Below are 26,056 nucleotides of genomic sequence, written 5' to 3' on the forward strand. Positions count from 1 at the left end.
TCATTTGAGTTTGCATGTAAACATGCTGACAGTGCAGTGGCATTTCCTTCTAGTGAAACAAGTCCAAACTGGAAGATTTCAAAGATACCAGCAACTAGGTTTCCTTGACCCCCACCCCACCCCTGGATCCGAAGTTTCAGTATGTACTATACTAAGTTTTAAGAATTCCATTTTAGTGATATATTTGATTTATACTTGTACCAGGAAGTTGAACTTAATCCAAACTCAAAAAATGGTCCAGAGAGGTGTTTCAGTGAACTAGAACTGAATAGGAGCTTAACATGGCCTTTTGGGTTTGGTTTCCTTGAACCTGAACCAAAACCAAAGCCCTTAAATGCAGAGAGGCAAGCAGTTCAAAAGCGGCTCAAGAACCAGAGATTCCTTTCAGGAGTGGCCTCTGCTCCAACTTATTTGGAGAAACTATATTTCCCAGTGAGCCATCTGGAAAGAAGAGGAAGAAGAGCAGGACAGATGGGTAGGCAGGGCCTCAGACCATCTATCAGGACTACCAGGTATTCCTGGCATTTAAGCGGAGGCTTGCCAGTCAAGCCTGTCGTCTGGCAACAAGGCCTCTCTGTGCAGAATTCTTAGGGCAGGTTCACATGAGTGCCAGCTGGAAGATGGGAAAATGTTGGTAAACTGTCAGAAGGTGAGAGAGTGCACCAGGCCTGTAGCCAGACTCACAAACAAACGAACAAATAGGGGGGGATTGCAGAAGTCAGGGGAGGCAGGATATAAAATGTTTGGTAAAAGCAGCTCCTGACCAGCTACTCGTTGGTGAGAGGTTGTGCGTCGTGCTTTATGAATCTCGTCCCCTGAAGTAGAGTTCTACTTGAAATTCATTGGAACTTGCTTTTTAATAAACTGCCAGTGCTTTACGGGTGTCATTTCCTGTTTTGTTCTTTTTTCTCTCCTGAGATTCTACCAAATTCTGTCACTTAAATTTGAAGTTGGGTGGAAGAAGTAAGTAGAATCCTGGTAATGCAGTTGGGGAATGGGGCTTGGGCAGGTTCAGATATCACACCCACCAGGGGTTCTCTTCTCCTGACACTTTCCCACTTCCAGACTGGGCAGTGGTCATGTGAAACTGCCCTTTGAATGAAGCTGGAAGCCTAGTTGTTGGTATTTTTGAAATCTGATTCCAATTCGGACTTGTTTTGTGTTTCCTTGGCACTGCAGTTCCTCCTTGCTGTCAACAGGATGATGTCATGATGCTATATAGCCGGTTGGGTGTGACTTCATACTAGTGCCTGCCCCCTCTCAAGGCAATCACCAAACAAAAATCACCAAAGGGGTGCATTTCAGTTCAAATGAAAATGTTTGCAAAGCGCTCCCCTTCCCATTAGAACCAGCTCAAGCAGGAACTACAAACAGCTTCAGAAAATCCCAGAAAGGGAGCATCAAATTGTTCTTGGACTGGACATTTCACTGGTATTTTGTGATTGCTTTTAATTCTGAGGTATAACTGAAGGTGATATGAAAGCATAAGTGCTCAGCCTAGCATATATCTGTAGTCTGTAAGAAAGCAAATATCATTTCATGTGAAGACCTTTAGGGAGTCATAGGCTGAAAAACTAGACGGGAGCGATACTATTCATGGATGCATTGTGCTGTTGTTTCTCTAGGGCAGACTGATTTCACAATGACTTCCCTCCCTGAAGCAAATGCTAAATCTGCCTTTGACCTTCTTCGTCTGCTCAGCAAAGAACATCCTTTTGAAAATATTATACTTTCTCCACTGAATCTCTCTACTGCTCTGGGTTTGCTCCATTATGGATCACAATGTGACATAGAAACTGTGATAGAAAAGGTAGGAGGGACATTTATTACATTTGCATCCTTCATAATTCATACGAACCTAAGAAGATCCTAGATCAGACCAAAGTTTCACCTAATCCAATATCCTGTTTTCCATAGTGGCCAAAGAGCTGTCTCTGGACAACAAAGTAGGAGATGAGGTCATAATTCTCTCTCACTGTTACTCTCCAGCAACATCCTCCAGAGGCATACTGTTTAGGCAGCATATAGCTGTTGTGTCTAGTAGCTGTTCACAGACTTCTGCTTCATGAATTTTTCTAACCCTCTTTTAAAGCCATCTCAGCCAGTGACCATCACCACATTCTTTGGCATTCAAGGATGCATGAAAGTGGGATTAAAGAGCAGCATTTAGTCTTTTGAGCTCTCTGTAAATTAGGCTGAGAAAACATGACTTGGCTAAGGCAATCCTATGAATCTCAGAGTCCCACAAGCCTGTGAATCTAGGGCTCCCAGCATATGAAGCTGCCTTATACTGAGTCAGATCCTTGAATCGTCTTGCCCAGTGCATACTGCTTCATTTTGCAATGGTTCTCTGGCAATGATTTTCTGGCAAAGTCTTCCCCGCCCCACTATCATCGATTCTTACAAACTGAAGAGGTCTGGAATTGAACCTGGAACTGTCTGCATGTTCATGCACTCTATCACCAGGAGCACAGCTACAATTAACCAAGGCTTGCAGGGGAGGACAAATATTCCTGGACCCCTGGCCTGAGAGAGAGAGGAGCCGACCGGCTGTGTGACAATTCATTTTTTGCTGTCCCGCTTGTGTGTCTATGAAGAGAAACATGGGGAGTGGGGTGGGGAGGGACACATCTTCACATTTTGTTTCAGGGCCTACTCCAATCATGGCGTACAGCTCATGAAAACCCCAAATCCACAATCTCAGAAAATTAGAATATTACATGGAACCAAGAAGACAAGGATTGAAGAATAGAACAATATCGGACCTCTGAAAAGTATAAGCATGCATATGTATTCAGTACTTGGTCTGGGCCCCTTTTGCAGCAATTACTGCCTCAATGCGGCGTGGCATGGATGCTATCAGCCTGTGGCACTGATGAGGTGTTATGGAAGACCAGGATGCTTCATTAGCGGCCTTCAGCTCTTCTGCATTGTTTGGTCTCATGTCTCTCATCCTTCTCTTGGCAATGCCCCATAGATTCTCTATGGGGTCAGGTCAGGCGAGTTTGCTGGCCAATCAAGCACAGTACACTGTATACTTTTCAGAGGTCCGCTATTGTTCTATTCTACAATCCTTGTCTTCTTGGTTCCATGTAATATTCTAATTTTCTGGGATTGTGGATTTGGGGTTTTCATGAGCTGTACGCCATGATCATCATGATTATAACAAATTAAGGCTTGACTTATCTCGCTTTGCATGTAATGCGTCTGTCTCATATATCAGTTTCACCTTTTAATTTGCATTACTGAAATTAATGGACTTTTGCACGATATTCTAATTTTCCTAGTTTCACCTGTATATAGGAAGTAAAAGTAATTTCATTGTAGCAACAGCATGGCAAATCCAGTATTGTCTGCAGGAAATAGAGACAGCATTTTAAACAGTTGATCTTCATATCTTGTCTCCTCCTCCTCCCTCCTCCTTGGCTATTTTAGGTGTTTCCCCTCAACAAAGTTAAAGCAGATGTAAGTTCAGGAACCGGAGACTGCTCTGAAGCAGAAACAGGAGTCGAAGGCATAGGAAGCAAGCAACAAACATATCTTCCAAAATTTCCATGTGGTATGTAAAGGAAGTTTGCTTCGGAACAGGGTGACTATTATCAAATTTGTAAAAATATGTATACCAGGACAGTAGTCCTCTTAAAACCTTTGCGAGTGGGCTCACACTGGTGAAAACTGTCATAAAATCAGATGGTGTGTTTCAGCTTCAAATCTGTGATACATGTTTGTAGTACAATAGGGAAACTATATCAACAGCAGGTCAGAAAATGGTTTTTGTCCATCAGGAAAATAATTTCACAGGATCAATAAAATTACCTTGATTAGGAAAAACCACCCTGCAATGTATATGCAAACTTTCAAGTCATTATGGCCACAGTTTTCACCAGTGTAATCCTACCAAAAATTTACTTTACCTCTGTGTTACGTGGCCTATAGCAAATCGGATTATATCATGTCAATTTATTTCTGAGAATGGGTTTTTATACAAAGGGGAGGGGAAGAGGGAACTGATTTGTAAGCAAGTGTTCAGAAACACTTCTCCTTATCTGCAAATTGCAGCAGTCAGCTGTGGTGGTGCAGTGGGGAAGCAGCTTGCCTAGAGGTCAAGAGGCTGTTAGTTCAAATCTCCACCAGTGTCCTTCCCAGACTGTGCCTAGTAAATACATTTGTAGTCACCTATTTTGGGCAGCAGCGATACAGGGAGGTGCTGAAAGGCATCATCTTACACTGCACAGGAGACGGCTCTGGTAAAACACTCCTGTATTCTACCAAGACAATCCCATGGAATGTGATTGCTAGGAGTCAACACTGACTCGATGGTGCAATCTTTCCTTTCCTTTAAGTAGGACACAGAGGAGGCTCTTGCTGGCTTAAGAAGGTTAAATGCTTTCTTTGTACCAGTACACAGAGGCATGCTGGGATGGAGAATCCACAAAGTATCTTCATTTGTTAAAATGGTAACCAGCAGTGGGCATAGTTCTAAGCTCATAGCTCCCTTGTAAGAATGTGTAAAGCAAATAACCAGAATAAAGGAATGTGTAACAGGCTGACAAAGGCCCAGTTCATATGCAACGGGAGACTGGAAGTCCTTCACTTCCAGTTTCCAAACTTGAATGTCTGAACCAGTAGCGGCTTGTGAACACGCCGCTGGGGGTGGGGGTGGCGGGAGGCATCTTTAAGGGGGGGGGAGTCACTGCTCCTGTGGTGGGGAATTGCCACCACCACTCACCTGGCGTAAACGGAGCTGAGCCCCTGACAGTGGCCAGGTGAGTGGTGGCGGCAATTGCCCACTGCAGGGGCTGCTGGGCAGCATGCTGTGGAGGTAAGCAGCAACTCCCCCCCCCCTTAAAGATGCCTTCCACCGCCCCCTAGTGGCACATTCACAAGCCACTACTAGTCTGAACCCAGGGAAATGGAGTTTGTGGGAGAAAGTGACCCATGGTTTCCCTAGCCAAACTCCACTCTCAACCTTCAGAGTGGGGTTTCATCACTGCGAACTTCATTTCTGTGGTGCCAGCATTATGTACAAATGGTGGCACTGCAGTTTGGGCCCCATGGAGCTGGAGTTGAGGGAGGAAGCTCCTCCCTCATTCTGGCATGATTGGCTGTGCTGGCTGTCCTTCTGTGAAGAAGGAAGTCTGCATAGGCAGTTCCCCCACCTATCTGCAGTCTCGCTGACTGCGGAGAGATGCTTTCCCCCACATCCGAATGCAGACGGGAGAGTGGGGAGATGGGGATATGGAGCTGCGGGTCCACTGAACCAGCGGTTCTGTGTTACATATGAACCGGGTGATAGTGTGCAATGCTAGGAGCACATTGTGACATTGCATTTGTGCAATTGCACAAATGCAAACATTGTGCACATGCAGTTGTACAAGAGTAATCCCATTGTTTCCAATAGGATTATTGTTGTGCACCCGTTTTGTGCAATTCTTGCATTTATGCAATCATGCTCCTACACAAATGCAATGTTGCAATGTGTGTCATGCAATACATCAGACACAGTATTTATATTAGCAAAGCTAAAGATGAAATGTGGAAACCACACAGGAATCAGAAGTCATGAGAAGCCAAATGGTCAGTGTTACCTAGTGGCTGGAGGCCTGGTTGTGTTTCTAGATGTGGAGAAATTATGACATCTTACATTTTTAGACCTATATTTCCTGTAGATCAGAAAGTAGGAAAGATGGTACTTCCATTGTAAATATGCATGCGTGTGTATATATCTATATCTATAGCTATAGCTATAGCTATAGCTATATCTATCTATCTATCTATCTATCTATCTATCTATCTATCTATCTATCTAGAGAGAGCCATTGCCTCTGGACTGTTTTAGCATATGACAGTAAGTGGAAGGCAAAGCTATAGTAGAAAATCTGGTGTTTAAATATGCTGGCCTTTATTTTTGTGGTAGCATTTAGGTTGTAGCAATCGAAGTTCAAAATATTGATACACATCTGCATGTCACATGATTATACAGCCTTAAATTTAATCATATATCATTATTGCGTGCAGCTCAAGTCCCTGTGTGTGAGGCTATACATGAAGCAGAGGAAGGAACTTCTTCACTTCCAACATCTGGAGAAGATGAGACACAAGCAGACAGCCATTTGGTTGCATCATTGGCAGAAACAATTCCTCACTCTGATGCTGAAGAAAGCGCTTCCACTTATTTTATTCCTTGGAGGAAGCATCTCCTGGGAATAGACGAGGCTGACAATCTAATTCAAGAAGAGTCATCACCAGAAGAGATACTGTGTCCAAACACAGCTAGTCCACACAGAAATGCAGAAGAACAATCCACACATGAAAACATGGCAATTGGAGATGCAAATTTGCCCACACCTCTCTCTGATGTAGCAGTAACTCCAGAAAATATTAATACTCTACTGCTTGCATTCAAGCAAACAGTGGAGCATGCAGATGTCAATGTGCAGGCATTCAAGGGGATGTTTATTAATTTTAAAGAATGTTGTGACAATATGTGTTCAAGCATGTCAGATCTGCAAAGTGTCTTAGAAACTCTAATTGCTATCTTGAGAGAGTAGGAGAGAAACTTAACTGTTAAAAACCAGCATTTATGGAAAGTATGTTAAATACAATTGTCTACTTGAAAGATGTCTGATATAAATTGACAAATAGTTTATGATTTGCCTCGGCTCAGTGGGAAAAAAGGTAGTTACAGATGATTATTTTACAATGTATTTGTACTGATATGTGGTTACATTCTCCTTACCACTTGGCAGGATGATACACAGCATTCATGTGGATGACCATCTACAAAGAAGCAATTTATTGTAGTGTGCATGTAACCACTTGGATAGCTAGTGTCTTAAGGTAACTTAACTGAGCCCATGCAGTCAAGGTGACCATAGGATGAACCAATTACCCCTGGGTAATTGGTTGTCTGAATCAACCTCCCAAGTAGCAAGAGGATGAAGCTATTCTCACATGCACCTTAATCCAGGCTAAGGAAGCCCAACCTGGGTTAGGCTGCATGTAAGAACCACTGGGATCGGGCCCAGTCCTGGTGGGACAGCACCACCTAGTCCCACGCTGAAACCTGGCTCTTAGCCAGGGTTAAAGGCTCAAGCGAGACCTTAACCCTGGCTCTGGGATCATGTGTTTGCTGGAGGTATGTTCAGCCCTAGTGAACACAGAGACGGGTGCCTAGAGCACCTGTCTCCTGGGGAAATTCCCCAATATATTGTGCATGTCACACTGTGCATTGTCGGATATCTGGAGGTGGTCCAACAACAAAACGAGGAGTTGGAAACTGAAGCAGGGCCTGCGATATGGTAGTCAAGCCTGGAGCTAGATTAAATGTTTGGTGCTGGAGTTGTATGATGCAGAAGCACACAGTCTGAAGAATTAAGAAGAACCACAGTAACAACACATTTACAATGAGGTGTGGGCAGGGGGAATTATTTATCTCTTTATTTACATGTATTTATCCATGCATATGTCCAGGCATTCTTTAATTTATTTATCTTATCCTACATTTCTGCCCAATATAGGGCACTCAAGGCATCTCATGAGTGAACACAATGGCCTCAAGGTACTGTAAAAAATTACAAATAACTAGTCATTATGTGGTGCTTGCGTAACCACAATTGCACAGCAATTACAACAGGGATGAATAAGCCATCAGAGTAAAAAAAAAATATATCCTAAGCATAAATATGGATAGGGTCACAGTTCCCTGGAAGAGGTACGCAGTCGGGGGGTACTTCTGGATCCCAAAATATCTGTGGTGTCCTAGGCTGAGGTGGTGGCCAGAGGTGCTTTCTATCAGCTCCAGCTGATATGCCAGCTGAGCTCGTTTCTTGTGGTAGATAACCTTAGAACAGTGGCACATATGCTCGTAACCTCCAGGCTTGACTACTAAAATGTGCTCTAAGTGGGGCTGAGTTTGTACATAGTCCGGAAACGGCAGTTCGTACAGAATGTGGCTGCCAGGTTTGGTCACCGTGTCATCTTGGAGAAACCATATTACTTCTATATTAAAAGAGCTACATTGGCTACCAATACATTTCTGGGCAAAATACAAGGTGCTGGTTATAACCAAGAAAGCCCTAAACAGCTTAAATCCTGGATATTTAAGAGAACATCTTCTTTGCCTTGAGCCCCACCAACCCTTGAGATCATCTGAAGAGGATCATCTGCAGTTGCCACCGGCTTCACTCTTGCTTTCCTGATGCTCTGGAATGTGCTCCTTGCTGAAATAAGAGCCTCCCCAGGCTCCACTCCCAATAAGTCTTTAAAGTCTTATTTTTTTGCCCAATTCTTTGTTTTAAGGTCTTCATCTTTAATCTGTTTTATGTTGTAAACTGCCCAGAGATGGAAGTTTGGGGTGGTCTACAAATCTGAAAAATAAACAAATATATAAATAAAATATTTCAACGTGAGAGCTGGGAAAATGTGACATTCCCACAATGATGTAATTCGTATATATATTTATAGCATGATTAAAGAATACTGAAGCAAGACAATGGTTATTAGGAGAAAATGTGTTTATCTCCCTCATGTATCTGCAAAAAGAAAACCCTTTTCTTTGGAGAAGGGTTACAGCTATCTCATTCTAGAGCAAGCATCTGCAGAACTACACCCTTTACGCAGCGTTAATAGCTATGTTGTGTAGGGCACATTTTTGATTCTGTCAGAATATGATAATACTAGCTGGCCCAGGCACAGAGCATCTGTGCCTCTAGTTTGCCCCTTGTTCTTGGCCCTGCTCCCTTGTTCTCGGCCCTCAACCCCTCCTCTCCCCTCCCCCTCAGCTCTTCCCCCATTGTCCGCTTGCCTGCCCACCGCTTTCTCTCCCCGCCACTTCCCACCATGCTGCCTCCCCCCACCCGTCGCTTTCTCTCACCTGTCTGACCACATTCGGCCCCAGTGCAAGCCTCCCTCACATTTGGCCAGTAGGTGGGGTGGAGAGGGAGGCTGTGCCTCCCTCTCCACCACCTGACTGGCCCTTCTGCACATTTGGCTCCAGGGCAGGCCTTTGTTATATTTGGCCAGCAGGCAGGCTGGAGAGGGAAGCTACACTCCCTCTCCGCTGCCTGCTCAGCCATTCTTCTGGGCAGTAGTTTCTTTTTCCCCACCCACCTGTCCCCGCTGCTATCCGGCAGCTGCTTGTGAACTCTTGTGAGAGCTGCCAGATATGGAATTAGTGACTGGAACGTCTTACAGAAATATATATCGAGATTGTACAGTCGTCCCTCACCAACCTTGAGTGTTCCATTCCTGGAAACCCTCATGGATGGCAAATTCGCGGTAGATGAGGTATTAAAGTCAATGGGAAAATGGGGGTTAGGGGAATCATGGTCACAAAGTGACCAAAAACAACATTAAAAAAATGAAAGTATCACCTCCTGACACCCCCAAATGACCCCCTGACCACCAGAAGTGACCCATCCCCCGGAAATGACCCCTGAATCCCCCCAAATCACCTCTGGACCCCCCAAATTGCCCTCAACCCTCCAAATCACCCCTTGACCTCAGGAAATGGCCCTCTGACCCCAGAAATGACCCCTGACCCCTGAAATTACCTCCAAAACCTAAAAAAAAAAAATTAAATTAATGAAACCATGGATTCTTAGGTTGACAAGGGTGGTTACAATTTCCCCATCACGGATACTCAAATCTGCAATTGAGAAAGCCGCGATAGGGGAGGGACGACTGTACATACATTATCTACATAATATCATACAGATTTATATTTAGGTACTGGGATGTAAGGAGCATGACTTAATATCATTTATTCTGTGTGATGAATTAAACATAAAATTGAATATGCTAGGTCTCTATCTCTCTCTCTCTCTCACACACACGAACATTAGAAGGTTATTCTCATGCGCAGCAAAAATCAGGCTAGGGAAGCCCAACCTGGTTTTGGCTGCGCATGAGAACTGCCAGGAGCCACGTGGCTCCCAGCAGTGGTTTGGTGGCACAGCTGTCTAAATACCCTTCCCCTTAAATAAGGTTAATGGAGTGAGCACTCCATTAATCTCATTCAACTGATTGTGTGTCAGCTGCGGCTGCTCACAGGTGGGGCGGGCACACTCAGGGAGCTGGGGAGAGGGGAGTGGGGATCCCCGTAATGCACTGCACACTCAAGCGGTGCTTTACTGGGGCTATGGGGGGCAGGGCCACGACTCGTCGATCGGTCCACCCAGGGAGAAGGCACTGATCATCTGCAGGGAGGTAAGCTCTTATGGGCTCCCTCCCCAAAAAACATGATAGGCTTTCCCACTTGATTGTGGGAAGAGCTTCTAGGTCTTTATAACTACCTGAGTAGGTGAAATGCACCAAATGAAAAGGGGCAATATTCTTGGAAATGAATGATCAGCTAAGAATGATATTGGTTATTATATACTGTCAATCAGACTTACCATGGGAGGAGAGCTGGTCTTGTGGTAGCAAGCTCATCTCATTTGCTAAGCAGGGTCTACCCTGGGTTGCATTTGAAGGGGAGACTACATGTGTGAGCACTAAGATATTCCCCTCAGGGGATGGTGCTGCTCTGGGAACAGCATCTGCATGCTTGCATGCAGAAGGTCCCAAGTTCCCTCCCTGGCATCTCCAAGATAGGGCTGAGGGAGACTCCTGCTTGTAACCTTGGAGAAGCCGCTGCCAGTCTGTGAAGACAATACTGAGCTAGGTGGACCAATGGTCTGACTCAGTAGATGACAGTTTTCTTTATTGTGTGCAGGCTATTTGAAAGTCCTGTGCCAGGCTAGCTACTTTAGAGTCCCTGTTGTAGAGGCTTCCTGAAAAACAATTTGGTAGTGTGCCCAAACACACAGTTCCAAAACTACGAGTAGTTGGTATATTGCAAACCCCCAACCCCAGCACAGCATCCCTCCAGTAGCTGTTGCTGGTGGGGATGTGCACAAATTGATTTTTTTTTTGTTTTGATTTGTACCCGAATCAAAATTGGGTCTGAATCTGCCCCCCCCCCCGAATCATCCCAGATTTGATTTGTCCCTGAATTTTCCAAATCAGAATCTGAATTTATTTGGGGCAAAAAAAAAGGGTTCCAGGGGCAAAAGAGTGTGATGGGTGGCAGTGCCTGATGGGTGGAAGCTACCATCCAAATTTCAAATAAAATGGGCAAAGGGGTGGTTTTTAAAGAATTGTTGAAATTTTTACGCATCTTTAAGTTTTTCCCCATAGGGAATAATGGAGATTTCAGCAGCCTTACACTCCTTGGGGGGGGGGGGGCAGTGTTTCCGAGAGTGGGTTGTGGTGGGTGGTAGTGCCCCATTGGTGCAATGAAGCGACCACCAAGATTTTAAAGGGATTGGGCAAAGGGTGATTTTTAAAGAATTTTTGAAATTGGCATGTCTTTGGGGCAGATTTGGGGCAGAAAAGGGGTTCCAGGGGCAGAAGAGTGGGTCAGGTGGTAGTGCCCTAATGGGTGCCTGCTACCAGCCAGATTTCAAATAAATTGGCAAAAGAGGTGATTTTTAAAAAGAATTTCTGAAGTTTGTGCATCTTTAGGTTCCGCCCCTCCAATAGGGAATAAGCGGGATTTTAGCAGCCCCATAACTCCACTTGGGAGGCACCAGGGTGGCCCAGAGTGAGTGGTGTTGTAGTGCACATAGGGTGCCACTGCCAACCATCCCCAAACCCACAATCCCATGGGGCACTAGGTTTTGTTGTTTCTTAGGTGTTCTTCTGAAAGTGGATTCTCTGGTAGGAAATGAGAGTGGATTCAGTGTTTGTCATTCCTGTGCACCATTTTCCTGATCAGTCCCTCTGCTGGAGGCTTTAAACACAGGGCTTCTACCCCGAATCGCGAAGTCCCTTTAAGATCCTTGGACCCACTCCATACACAAGTCAGGCTTTGTCTTGCAAATTCTAGCTTATCTCGAGGTATTTCCGGGTTTTTAAAATGCTGGTTTTGATGCTACATAAAATGCTACATTTTCTGAAAACATTTTTTCCTGCTTTACAAAATTATAGGGGTGTGTTCGAACCGGTCCGGCGGCCATTCTAAAGAATGGCCGAACTGCCGGACCGGTTCAGCCCTGGCTGGTTCGGGTCCGGGTGGGGGGTATTGCTTTAAGGGCGGGGAGGGCTTACTTACCCCTCCCGCCTGTTTGCCCCCTCCAGCGCCCGTATTCAACAGAATAACGGGGCGCTGGAAACCAGCCGCCCCCACCACTGCCCCCCCGCCGCGGGCAGATTTGGCCAAAAACTCAAGGTACAAATGCCGCCGCCGTCGCCCGCCAGCCCTCCCTCCCTCCCAGCTGCCCGCCCGCCCGAGTCCTCACCCAATCTCTTTGAAAAAAACGAGAGGAGCTAGCGAACAAAGCTCCTCTCGTTAGGGAGTCCTGTACCATACTGAAGAAGCTTTGCGCGCGCGCGCATGCGCACGCCACAAAGCACACCGACCACTGGAGGCCCGGTCGACCACCGGAGGCCCGTTTTTTTCAAAGAGATTGGGTGAGGACTCGGGAGGGCGGGCGGGCAGCTGGGAGGGAGGGAGGGCTGGCGGGCGACGGCGGCGGCATTTGTACCTTGAGTTTTTGGCCAAATCTGCCCACGGCGGGGGGGGGGGGCGGCGGGGGGGGGCGGCTGGTTTCCAGCGCCCCGTTATTCTGTTGAATACGGGCGCTGGAGGGGACAAAGAGGCGGGAGGGGTAAGTAAGCCCTCCCCGCCCTTAAAGTAAGGCCCCCCTTCGGTGCCGGTCCGGACTGCTCCGGACCGTGCACATCCCTACAAAATTACAAGATAAAATCAACTAAGGATATTGAAAAGTGATTTTGCCCTCTCAAGGGTTTGTAGCCACAGTTGAGAGGGGCAAGTCCTGGCAAGTTCTGGAGAGTGACTTTCTGGTTCTGAAAGTTATTGATAAGGAAAGTCCTGGAGCATTTTGGCACTTCTATAGTTAAACAAATGTCCATTTCCCCCTCTTTTTCCTTGTATGGACCTTTGTTTTCTCCCCCACTGAGGTGAGGCCTAGCAATGAGGTGGGGTGGCCATGAGGTGATCCACTTACCAAGGGAAATGGTGCATACATGATGTCAGAATTTTGACTCACTGGGGCTGCTGTGCTGTGCAAATGAAGGGCAGCTGCAGGGATGCTGCAGAGCTGGGAAGTTACACAACTACTTAAAACAATGCCCAATCACTTCTGCAGCACTTATTCCATTGTTTCCAATTGAAACAATGCAAATTGCATTTTGGGAATGCTTGCACACTGTTTTAAGTAGCTGAACAACTGCCCATTATTGCAAGGACCAGCTAAGTCAGCCTTTCACATGGACAGCAGTCCCAGCAGGTTAGAAATGCTGATGCTGGAGTGAGTGTTATGTTGACCATTGATTATTTGTTAAGAAGTATGTTTGTACTATCTGTGCAGTAACAATAAGGGATCATTCTTTTGATCTGAAATGAATTTTTGCTTAATTTGCGTATAGGCCCGAACATTAATGAATTGTTTACATTTAACTAATAACAAGATATGCAAAGAGCCTATGGTAAGAACACAAGGATTATTAAACCTACTAGCTGACCCCGCACAGAGCATCTGTGCAGTTGTGTACTAAGCCTGTGACATCCCCCGCAGCTCGCTTGCTTGCTCTCCCCCCGCAGCTCGCTTGCTCGCTCTCCCCCCGCAGCTCGCTTGCTCGCTCTCCCCCCGCAGCTCGCTTGCTCGTTCTCCCCCCACAGCTTGCTCGCTCTCCCCCACAGCTCGCTCTCTCGCTCTCCCCACACAGCTTGCTCACTCACTCTCCCCCCGCAGCTCGCTCGCTTGCTCCCCCCCGCAGCTCGCTCGCTTGCTCTCCCCCCGCAGCTCGCTCGCTCTCCCCCCGTAGCTCGCTTGCTTGCTCACTTGCTCCTCCCGCAGCTCTCCCCATTGGGCGCCATCCCACCACCACCGCCTACCTTCTCCTCCCAGCTGGTAGGACTTTGCCCGCCATCTGCCCTCACCACCGCCATCATTTCTCCCCACCACCGCCTCCTCTTCCTGGCTGGCAGGGCTTCACCTGCCATCCACCCACCTCTTCTGGCTGGAGGGGCTTCGCCTGCTGGCCCTCCACCTCTGCATCCTGGCCGCTGCCATTATTTCTCTCCGCTTCAATGCTGGAACTCTTGCACGCTTTAGAGCATCTGTGCGTTAGTACTTGATTGCTCCCCTCACCTCAGAGATCTCACCCTCACCTGAGCTGCACTCCTGCTCCTCCTCCATCCCGTTGCTTCCATCCTCCTCACCCTTCTTGGTCGTGGCTGCAGCATTGCTGCCGCCTATTGGCCAAGCTGCAGCCCCCTATCCCCAGAGACCTCCCCACCCTCACCCGAGCCCCGCTCCTGCTCCTCCCTCCAGGAGCAGCAGCAGTGGTTGACTGGGCCGTTCCTCGCTACTGCCACCACCATGGCTGCTAGTTCCCCTCAAGCCGCTGACAGGCCCAGGCCCGGGCCCATCCCTTGCCTGACTGCCTCCCTCTTACAATGGCCTCAGTAGCCCCAAACAGCAGAAGTGGTTGCCTGGACCCTTCCTTGCTGCCAGTGCCGCCATGGCCACTCATTCCCCACAGGCTGCTGACAGGCTCAGGCCCGTCCCTTGCCCTTCCTTCTGTCTCTCTTCCCTCTCCTTTCTTTTTCTCTTTCTCTTTCCTCCACTCTTTCTTCCCCCTCCCTTCATGTTTTTTCTCCCTCCCTCCCTGAGTTGACATATTTTGTTTATTTACACAATGACATCCTCCTTCTCCTGAAGGGGCTCTTTCCTCCCTCACGACCCGTCTTTTTGCAGGCCCCTGCCTGCTTTCCTTTTATATAGAGAGATTCCTCTCCTCTACAATCAAGAACATCTTCCGACCAGTAACAGTTGCATTCCAACTGACCTTAACCATCACAGGCCCCTCCTCCCTATCTGCATATGGAATCCCCACTGCCCAATCACCATGGTGCTTCTGCTCTCACAGGCTCCTTCTCCATATCTGCATATGGAATCCCCACTGCCCAATTAGGTGCTTCTCAGGGGCGTAACTACCATTAGGCAGGGGGAGGCAGTCATCTCGGGGGCCCCACTGCCTTGAGGGGCCCCCCAGAGACACCTCACATGACTCCCCATTGCCCCCTGCCCAGCCCCAAGACCCTTCAGCCACTTGGGCTGTTTGCCCTCCCTCCTGCTTGTCGTCCTGGTCGGCAATCAAAGCAGCAGGCAAGCTGCTTTTCTCCCTGGCGCCTCTCAGCTGATCGGTGGGTGGGCGGGGCTTCCAGGGAGGCCTCCGTGAAGCCTGAATTTGAGTAGGCTGGCAGTCAGAGTGGCCACTACAGTTTTCTGCAGCAGACCCTCCTCCCAGGCCAGACAGCTCAGCCTTTGCCAGGTAGAATATGAATTCCTTTTTGTGGTTACACTCCCCCCACCCCCTATATACAGGTAGGGATCTGCTTGCCATAGGGCTTTTATGGTGGGGGGGGGGGAGACTGAGAAGTCTCTGAATATTTAATTTAAAACTGATTGGAAAATTTGCTGGCTTATAAAAACCCTCTAAAAAGTCCTATAAGTGGCTTGTTTCATGGCAGGAAATTACAAAAACTTCTGGAACAAATGTATGTATGTATGTATGTATTCATTCATTCATTCATTCATTCATAAATACACTTATGTTCAAGTTGTTTTGCAACCCAGGTCTGAGTGAGAACTGAGACATGAGTGAGAACTGTGACGCATGTGTTGTGCTTTTATATTTTTTCCCCTTAGGGTCAATCTGGCCAACATGTGAATGCAGCACCTCCATTCCAGAGGAGATGTGTGTTAAAGGGCTTTAAAAGCCTCTTGTGAAAAACCTCCTGGAATCAAACTTTACTGAATTGGTTCAGAATTCTGAGAAAACAAACAGAGGCTCACCCTGCATGGTTGAAAGTCTCCTTTGCTAATCTGCAGCAAGGGGCCCATTTTAATAATTAGTGTTTCTAGTGTGTTCTAGGCATTAAAAGTAGCACAAATATATAGTATTCATTGTATATCACTATATATTGTGAAGTGTGTGTGTGTGTATTCAGTGAAATGTATTTCTTGGCAGCATACTTATTTTGAAATATCAGACTTAAATCCTTGGAAGCCTGGGGTGTGTGGAGGCCCTAGACTTTGGGGGGGGGCATTTTAAAATCTCTTCTCAGGGCCCACTCCAACCTTGCTACGCCCCTGAGCGCATTCGGCTCCACTCTTAGAGCTCTACTTCGAAAACGGAGCACAATGCAGAGAGCTTCACGATTGAAAAGGGAGCTGCATCTGCTGTCCACAGAGCCACCACCGGGTATTACTTTCTGGCAGACTGGAAGTCGCTTAGATGAACTTCAAGCTCAAATCCTTGGTTTTGCAAATACATCATATGAAAAAGCAATTTTTGACTTGGAAATAGTTGTGCCTGAAAGGTATCAATTTGAGCCTCCAAAGATGCGCTTCCTGACTCCTTTTAAAAAAGGTTTTACTCCCATATAATTCTTCTCTTCTCATTTGCTCAATTTTGTACATCTGTTTTTTGAATGTTTTGAATGAGGACAGAAATGTGAGAATAAAAGCCCCCTGCTTACGGGGCAAAGAGGCACCTTTTTCTCTTTGTAAACTGCCCTGAGCCATTTTTGGAAGGGCGGTATAGAAATTGAATTATTATTATTATTATTATTATTATTATTATTATTATTATTATTATTGTTGTTGTTGTTGTTGTTGTTATTAATAAAAAATTTCTCGGCGGGGGGGCCCATTTAAGAATCTTGTCTCAGGGCCCACTCCAACCTAGTTACGCCCCTGGTGCTTCTGCTTGCAAACTCAGCCAATCACCTCCTTCCTACCACATCGCCGCGCATGGCCCGTCTACAAGAAATAAGTATATAGATGGACCACATGTCTTGGCTAACCCTTGATGTTTTCTAGGGGTGTGCACGGACCTGTTCGGAGGGCATTCTACTGGCCTCCGAACCGGTCTGGAGAAGGGGTGGTTTTGGTTCGGGAGGGTTAGGGTGGGGGGTTCCATTAAGGGCGGGGGGGGGCTTTACTTACCCCTCCCGCCCTTTCGTGTGTTGGCGCCGTAAATATTGCAAAAAATCCGGGCAGCAGGATCCCTCGCCGCCCGCTTCTATTATGTATTATGGCTCTGCTCCTCCTTATTTTAAAAATCGGGGGGCGGCAGGGTGCTTCCCTGCAGCCCCCTCGAAGCCCCCTGCTGCCACCGAAGCCCCCTTAAATCTTGCCCGGACTGGAGAAACCGCGCTCGGGCGGGCGGCAGCGAGACGCCCGCCCGCCCGCCCGCTCCCTTCCTTGCCGAGTGCGAAGTGCAGGGAGCCTTCTGCGCACGCGCGAAGAAGGAACTAGGAAGTCTTCTTCGCACGTGCGCAGAAGGCTCCCTGCACTTCGCACTCGGCAAGGAAGGGAGCGGGCGGGCGGACGGACGTCTCGCTGCCGCCCGCCCGAGCGTGGTTTCTCTGGTCCGGGCGAGATTTAAGGGGGCTTCAGCGGCAGCAGGGGGCTTCGAGGGGGCGGCAGGGAAGCACCCTGCCGCCCCCCGATTTTTAAAATAAGGAGGAGCAGAGCCATAATACATAATAGAAGCGGGCGGCGAGGAATCCTGCCGCCCGGATTTTTTGCAATATTTACTGCGCCAACGCGGGAAAGGGCGGGAGGGGTAAGTAAAGCCCCCCCCGCCCTTAATGGAACCCCCCACCCCAGCTCCGAACTGCAGCTCCGCGGTCCGGTGCACACCACTAATGTTTTCACAGAAGAACTTCGTGAGAGATGTACATGCTGTCACAAACAGCATGAAATGATACGTGAGACAATTAAATATGAGATATATCTAAAAGAAACACTCTTGGGGATAAAAAATAAGCAAATACAAAGGCTCTCTAGATTTGTAGAATGTGAATCACATTGAGCTGTTATGACGAATATAATTGAATTTTTAATAGAAATAATGTCAACAATTTACAATAACACTCTTGACATGTTGCTTTCAGTGGGCAACATTTAGATTAGCTGGTCAAAGTAAAGTAAAGTAAAGTTGTGCCACCAAGTCTTCCCACTCTGACATGTTGTCGATCTAGATTACACACCCTAATACAAAGGTATAAGGTAAACATGCATTGCAATTCTTGCCATTAAAACGAAAACTACCCATGTTACAGGAGAACTGTTACAAAATCTCTTTAAATCAGTAATGGCATCTTGGTGAGCAAGGGGATCCCTTTATTCTCCAGATAAAGCCTGGGAGCCAGTTTTGTATTTTGCCACAGAAACAGACACTCTTAATGAATGGTTCGAACAGGTGTGCACAAGGTGGGTGGTCGTAGTGTAGTGGTTAGAGTGCTGGACTAGGACTGGGGAGACCTGAGTTCAAATCCCCAATCAGCCATGATGCTTGCTGGGTGATTCTCCGAGATAGGGTGGACCTCCGAGATAGGCTGGGGATTCTGCTGGTGTAGCGACCACCCCACTGCACTTCAGTCTCCCTACCTGAGCTGGTGGGGGTGGTCTTGGAGGTGGCCTCAAGTTCCCCCAAGCTTATTGTTTTGGGGGATTTCAATGTCCACACTGAGGCCCCCCTAGTGGGTTCGGCTCAGGACTTCATGGTCTCCATGGCTACCATGGGCCTGTCTCAGCTCGTATCGGGCCCTACCCACGTGGCAGGACACACTCTGGATCTGGTTTTTGCTGACCAGGGAATATATGATCTGGAGGTGGTGGAATTTGAGATAACTCCCTTGTCATGGACAGATCATCATCTGGTGGGGTTTAGTTTGACTGCTCCGTCTGCCTTCTGCAGGAGTGGTGGACCGATTAGGATGGTCTGCCCCAGGAGGCTTATGGATCCGCTTGGATTCCAGATGGCCCTTGGGGAGTTTCCAGAGCTGGTGACCCTGTCGAGGCCCTGGTTGATCTCTGGAATGGAGAGACGGCCCGGGCTGTTGACATGGTTGCTCCTAAACGCGCTCTCCGGCTTGGTGGCGCCTGTCCGGCTCCTTGGAGCTTAGGGCGATGAAACAACTTGGACGACGGCTAGAACAACGCTGGAGGAAGAGTCGTGTGGAATCCGATCGAACACGGGCTAGAGCCCATTTTAGGGATTACTCCATGGCAGTGGGGGCGGAGAAGAAATGTTTTTTCTCCGCCTCCATTGCATCTGCTCAGTGCAGACAAACAGAGCAGTTTCGTGTGGTAAAAACATTGCTCCACACATTCCCCCAGACAATAGGGGAGGAATCATCTACAGCTCATTGTGATCAGTTTGCTTGCCACTTTGCAGATAAAGTCGCTCGCATCCGTGCTGACCTGGACTCCACAGTTTTGGCAGTTCCGGCAGACATACCTTTGGTACCATCTGGTCCTGTTGTGTTGGATTCTTTTCAGCTGGTACAGCCTGAGGATGTGGACAAGATCCTGTGCAGTGTGCAAGCGACATTGTGCGCTCTTGACCCTTGCCCTTCATGGCTAATAAAAGCTGCCAGGGAGGGTACAGGCAGATGGTTGGAGGTGATCATTAATGATTCATTAAGGGAGGGCAGGATGCCATCGTGCCTCAAGGAGGTGGTGATAAGACCACTATTAAAAAAGCCCTCCCTTGATCCCTCCAACTTGGACAACTATAGACCTGTGTCTAACCTTCCCTTTTTGGGCAAGGTGATAGAGTGTGTGGTGGCGTCCCAGCTGCAAAGGGTCTTGGATGATACGGATTATCTGGACCCTTTTCAATCTGGCTTCCACCCTGGGTGTGGGACTGAGACTGCCTTGGTCGCTCTAGTGGGTGACCTTCACCAGGAGCTAGACAGGGGGAGTGCATCCCTGTTGGTTCTGCTGGACCTCTCGGTGGCATTCGATACCATCGACCATGGTATCCTTCTGGACCGCCTCTTGAGTATGGGAATTGGAGGTACTGTGTTGGAGTGTCTCCATTCCTTTCTTGGGGGGAGGGTCCAGAAGGTGGTGCTGGGGGACTACTGCTCGGCCCCATGGCCATTGGCTTGTGGGGTCCCGCAGGGTTCGATTCTGTCCCCCATGCTGTTTAACATCTACATGAAGCAGCTGGGAGAGGTCATCCGGAGACTTGTCAGCAGTATGCAGATGACAATCAGCTCTATCTCTCCTTGTCACCTGATCCTAGGGAGGTGGTGGATGTCCTGAATCGGGGATTGGAGGCTGTGATGGGCTGAATGTGGGCTAATAAACTGAGATTGAATCCAGACAAGATGGAGGTGATGTTGGTCAGCAGGAGAGCCAGTTGGGATGAGGAGATTTTACCGGTTTTGGATGGGGTTGCACTCCCCTTGAAGGAGCAAGTACGCAGCCTGGGGGTACTACTGGACCCAGCTCTGCTTTTGGAAGCTCAGGTGGAGGCGGTGGCCAGGGGTGCCTTTGCACGGCTTCGGCTAGTGCGCCAGCTGCGTCCCTTTCTCGAGAAGGCAGATCTGGCCACAGTTACCCACGCCTTAGTCACGTCACGGCTGGATTTGTGCAATGCGCTCTACGTGGGGCTGCCTTTGAAGAATATTCTGAAACTGCAACTTGTACAAAATGAGGCAGCTAGGGTTCTATCTGGAGCTGCCTGGTGTGATCACATCACACCTCTTTTGAAAGAGCTGCACTGGTTACCAGTGTGTTTCCGGGTCCAATTCAAGGTGCTGGTGTTGACCTTTAAAGCCCTTAACGGTTTGGGCCCAGGATATTTGAGGGACTGCCTGCTCCCAAGGGTTTCTGCCCACTTGACGAGATTATCTGAGGAGGCTCTGCTCCTGGTGCTGACAATGAGGGAGGCTAGGTTGTCGTGCACTCGAGACAGGGCCTTCTCTGTTGCTGCTCCCAGGCTTTGGAATGTTCTCCCTGTGACCATTCGCTCCTCAGACTCCGTTACTGTTTTTAGAAAGCTGGTTAAATCTTGGCTTTTTATCCAGGCCTTTACATGATTGTTTTATTGCTGCAACTGTGTGTTTTTATCCATGTATAGTTTTTTCTATTTTGTATATTATATATTTTAATATCGGATTGTTTTTATATTTTTAGCTTAATGCTTTTAATTCACTTTTATTATGTGTTTTAACTTTTGTAAACCGCTTTGGGGTTGTTTTTAGCAAAAGGCAGTATATAAATCTAACAATAAAAAATAAATAAATTCTGGGCCAGTCACTTCTCTCTCAGCCTAACCTACTTCACAGGGTTGTTGTGAGGAGAAACTTAAGTGTGTAGTACACCGCTCTGTCTGTGCTCCTTGGAGGAAGCGGGATATAAAATGAAATAAATAAATAGATAAATAAATAGATAAATAAATTTGCATCTTCATTTTCTTCCAGTGGATACAGCTGAAAGTACAATAAATTCTCTTTAATGTCTGGACTTCGAATATCATATTTTAAAGGTAACCAACCAACCAACAAACAAACACTGTGATGCACCCTGATTCCTTATACGCTGCGCACACCTATGATTATGTTAGGCTGCATAATCAGTTATCCAGCAGTTAGGGCTTCACCATTACAGAACACATGTTACAGAACACATGTTACAGAACATATTCCCTTCCTGGACAAGGTGCTTGAGCGTGTCATGGTTGACCAGCTCCAGACACTCTTGGAGGAAATGGACTCTCTAGATCCATTTCAGTCAGGCTTTCAGGCCTGGCTTTGCAACAGAAACTGCTTTGCTCGCCCTGTGGGATAACCTATGCAGAGAGAGACAGAGATGGGGGAGTAAAACCCTGTTAATTCTCTTGGTCCTCTCAGTGGCTTTCAATACCATTCACCATGGTATCCTTTTGGATAGGCTGGCTGAGTTGGGTGTGGGAGGCACTGTTTGGAGGTGGTTCTACTCCTAACCCGAGGCCCATTTCCAAAAGGGACTACTGCTCAACTGCTTTGGAAGTTATGCCATGGGGTTCTGCAAGATTCCTCCCTCCCCCCTCTGTTTAACATCTACATGAAACTGCTGGGAGAGGTCATCAGGAGATTAAGCCTGAGGTGTCATCAGTATGCAGATGACACCCACAGAGGCGTAACTAGGGAAAATAGCACCTAGGGCAAGCACTGAAATTGCTGTCCAAACAGGAATGATGGGACTTGTAGTCAACAATATCTGGAAATCCTTGTTAAAAGGAACACTGTACCATCTAGACATGGTTGTTGATCAAAACCTGAAAACATGAGCCATCTCTGTAAAAGACTTAGAACAGCAGTCAGGAGTTATGTGAGGATTCCAAGTGTCATTTTCTCTGTCTCATCTCATTCTTTTAAAAAAACATGACTTTGTCCTAGAGGATCACCTGCCCAAATAGCCACTAGCAAAATAGGGGAAGAAGAAGGTGGTGGTGGTGGTGGTGGGGTGGGGTGGGGGTCTATAAACCAGTGAATGATTCCTGCCAGCCTTTGTCTTATGATGACTGTTGGCTCATGATGGGGTATATGTGCATTCACCACACCAGTGCTTACTTTGACACCAAGAGGGAGGAGGATACATTAGTTTGCCACACTAGACAGAGGCAGTTGAAACAGGAGCAGACAGCCAAGTTCTGCCAGGGCCAAAACCAGCCCCTGCCAGACTAAGAAATCATTGTAATTTGCCCCTTCACATGCACACTTCACAGTATATAGTGATATACATTGAGTACTATATATTTGTGCTACATTTAATGCCTAGAACACACTAGCAACGCTAATTATTAAAATGGCCCCCTCGCTGCAGATTAGCAAAGGAGACTTTCAACCATGCAGGGTGAGCCTATGTTTGTTTTCTCAGAATTCTGAACAAATGCAGTAAAGTTTGATTCCAGGAGGTTTTTCACACGAGGCTTTTAAAGCGCTTTAACACACATCTCCTCTGGAATGGAGGTGCTGCATTCACATGTTGGCCAGATTTACCCTGAAGTCCCTGTGAGTTATTGGAGAGCAGTTCACCTACAAGAAAAATAAAATAAAATAAAAGCACAACACATGCTTCACAGTTCTCACTCAGACCTTCTGGGTTGCAAAACAACTTGAACATAAGTGCATTTATAAATGAATGAATGAATGAATGAATAAATAAATATTTGTCTGACATGAAACAAGCCACTTAAGGAATTCACAGCCTACCTTGCAAAAGCTGTGCTGGATGGTCTGGTCTGCTGCAGCCTCCTTCCGATGGACCACTCCGATGGTCTGGTCTGCCAGCCTCCTTCCTGGCTTGCTGGGGCCTGCCAAGTTCAGGCTTCAGGGAGGCCTACTCAGAGGCCTCTCTGGAAGCCCCGCCCATCCGCCGATCAGCTGAGAGGCAGGGAGAGAAGAGCTCTGCAGTTTGCAGGCTGCTCTGATCCTAGGCCTCGCCGATCCTCGGCCGGAGCTGGAGGCAAGTGGCTGAGGGGCCCTGGGGCTGGGCAGGTGGGCAATGGGGTGGGGGTAGCAGGAACTGGCGTGGTGCCTAGGGCACTTGCCCTGCCTGCCCCCCCCCAGTTCCGCCTATGGACACCCAGTTTTATCTTTCTTTTTCATTAGATGCAGGTGAAGCAGTGATTGTCCTAAATTGGTACTTGGATGCAGTAATGAACTGGATGAGGGTGAATAAGCTGAGACAATCCAGAGAAGATAGTAGTACTGTTGGTCTGTGGTTCCTCTGCCTGGGTGAATGATGCTCAGCCTATTCTGAGCATCATTCTAGGTGGGGTTGCACTCCCCCTGAAGGACCAGGTTCACAGTCTGGGGGTGCTCATTGATCCAGCACTGTCACTAGAGGCTCAAGTGGCCTCTGTGGCTCGGAGCGCCTTTCATCAGCTTCAGCTGATCCACCAACTGTGACCTTACCTGAACAGAGACAGCTTGGCCACAGTTACTCCTGTTCTGGTAACCTCTCACATAGATTACGGCAATGCTTTGTATGGGGCTGCCTTGGAAAACAGTTCAGAAACTACAGCTGGTACAAAATAGGGCTGCAAGATTATTAACTGGGACTGGACGTTTTGATCATATTATGCCAGTGCTTTGTCAGCTGCACTGGCTCCCAGACTGTTTCCTGGTCCAATTCAGGTGCTGGTTTTGACCTTTAAAGTCCTAATTGGCTTGCAACTGGGTTACTTGAGAGAGCGCCTTGCCCCATATGTCCCTACCTGTACCTTAAGATCGTCTTTGGAGGCCCTCCTCCGGGTGCCCCTGACAAACGAGGTGAGGCGGGTGGCTACCAGGGAGAGGGCCATTTTGATGGTCGCACCCTGTTTATGGAATAGCCTCCCCAGTGAGGTTCACCTGGCTTCATCACTTTGTTCTTTTAGATGCCAGGTAAAGACCTTTTAAATTTGCGTTTTAAAATTCAGCTTTTCAGCTTTTATATGATTTTAAACTAATTTTAAAATGGTTTTTAAGGCTGCTTTGTATTGTATTTTGTATTTTATTTTCACCTTCTTTTGTCTGTTATAATTTAATGTGTTATGTGTTCTTATTGTATGTAGTAATCCTCTGTTGTGAGCTGCCCGGAGAACAATTTGTTATGGTGAGGCTAACAAATAAAGTTTATTATTTATAAGAATTATTATTATCTGATATATGTTCTATGCATGTAATATTGTATATACATACTATAGTAATACTGTAACACTTACATATTTGCATGTAGAACATTACATATATGTACATAAATTTATGTATGGGATACAGAATCCAAAAAAGAGATGGAATGTAAAGTAATATCAGTAAATAATATCTCAGTTTCTTACAGTCTTTTGCTGTTGTTCAGTTAAGACTTGGTCGAGTCAGCAGGGGCCAGAAAAAATGGCTGTGGGGGTAGAATCTGGTCTGTAGGCTACCAGTTCCCCATCCTTCCTTGAAATAATTTGAAATTCTTGTTGACCAGATGGCTTGTTTACCTGAAATTCTCTAGCGAGACAGAGAGATCTCATAATAAGAGAGAGAAAACATTTACATTAAAGAAGATGCTCTTCAGGTTTTGTATGTGCTGGGTAGAATGGATAGAAGAACAGACTCTGGACTTCTGAATTCTGTTTTATGACCTTCATGTTAATCAGGGACAGCATCAGGGGTCAGCATTGCTGGGCAACTGCTGAGGGACCAGGTCCCTAAAAAGGGCATACTACTAATCCCCAAGACCACCTCTATCCCCTTAGTCTTTGTAGATCAGTGATTCTCAAACTTGGGTCCTCAGGTGTTATTGGACTTCAACTCCCATAATCCCCAACCAAAGGCCACTGAGGCTGGGGATTATGGGAGTTGAAGTCCAATAACACCTGAGGACCCAAGTTTGAGAATCCCTGTTGTAGATGATGGTGGCACAACTCTCTCACCAAGAGAATTGCTCTGTTGTCTCCTCTCTCTCATCCCATCCACCAAGGTAGGCCCCCTCAAACCTTTGAAGAGGCACAAATCTTTGAAGGGGCCCAGGTAGGAGAGGGTCCATGGAGGGCAGTTTGCCAAGGACCACCCCTCCCCACCACCCCAGAACTTGGAACTGGTCCTGACAGCAACAAAGTTAAAAATATGAAACCTGCTCTTCTAAGCATGCTTGGATGGAAGTTTGTGCCATTCAGTTCTGAGTCAACAAGTTTAGCATCAGGATGCAAAGATAAGGAAGCAGGTGATTGCTGTGGGGAAATAGATACTGCAGCAACCAGACTCTCAGTGTTGCTGTGTTAGCAAATCAGGGTTTATAACAGACCATGCTGACTGATAACATTCATGTCTGTGTTGCATGGCAGACAGATACATTGACTCAGTTGTTCAGGGTTGGCATATTAGATGATAATACAGCTCTGTAGGCTAACATGGGGCCATAATGATTATTGAGGCATCAAGATAAGAAAATATTTATTCTCTCTTTTACAGCTTTCTCATTCTGTTCCAAATCATAAACATTAGTTGAGACATCTATGGAGTGGGATTCTGCTTTAGCTATTGCTGCTTAAGGCAATTTGGAATTCTTTTCTATCAGCCACAAAAGATAAAACTAATTCCACATTAAGATCTTTGCATGAAAAGATTCTGACATTATCTGTTTTTATGGCAGATTGTGCCACTGCGCCTACAGAGGGTTGGGGTGCCATTTCTGAGTATTCCTCCACATAAAATTGTGTG

At 47.0% G+C, this 26,056-nt stretch overlaps 1 long non-coding RNA gene across 1 annotated transcript; it reads right to left on the reverse strand.

Moving 5' to 3' along the window:
* Positions 1-7,412: 7,412 nt before the first annotated feature.
* On the reverse strand, positions 7,413-14,842 carry LOC128324043 (uncharacterized). The gene is made up of 2 exons (XR_008306596.1): positions 14,707-14,842; positions 7,413-8,369 (listed from the first exon to the last, which is right to left on the reverse strand). It is a non-coding gene; the product is annotated as an uncharacterized LOC128324043 (long non-coding RNA).
* Positions 14,843-26,056: the final 11,214 nt, after the last annotated feature.

This window comes from Hemicordylus capensis, chromosome 4 (assembly GCF_027244095.1).
Source record: "Hemicordylus capensis ecotype Gifberg chromosome 4, rHemCap1.1.pri, whole genome shotgun sequence".
In the NCBI taxonomy this organism is placed as follows: Eukaryota; Metazoa; Chordata; class Lepidosauria; order Squamata; family Cordylidae; genus Hemicordylus; species Hemicordylus capensis.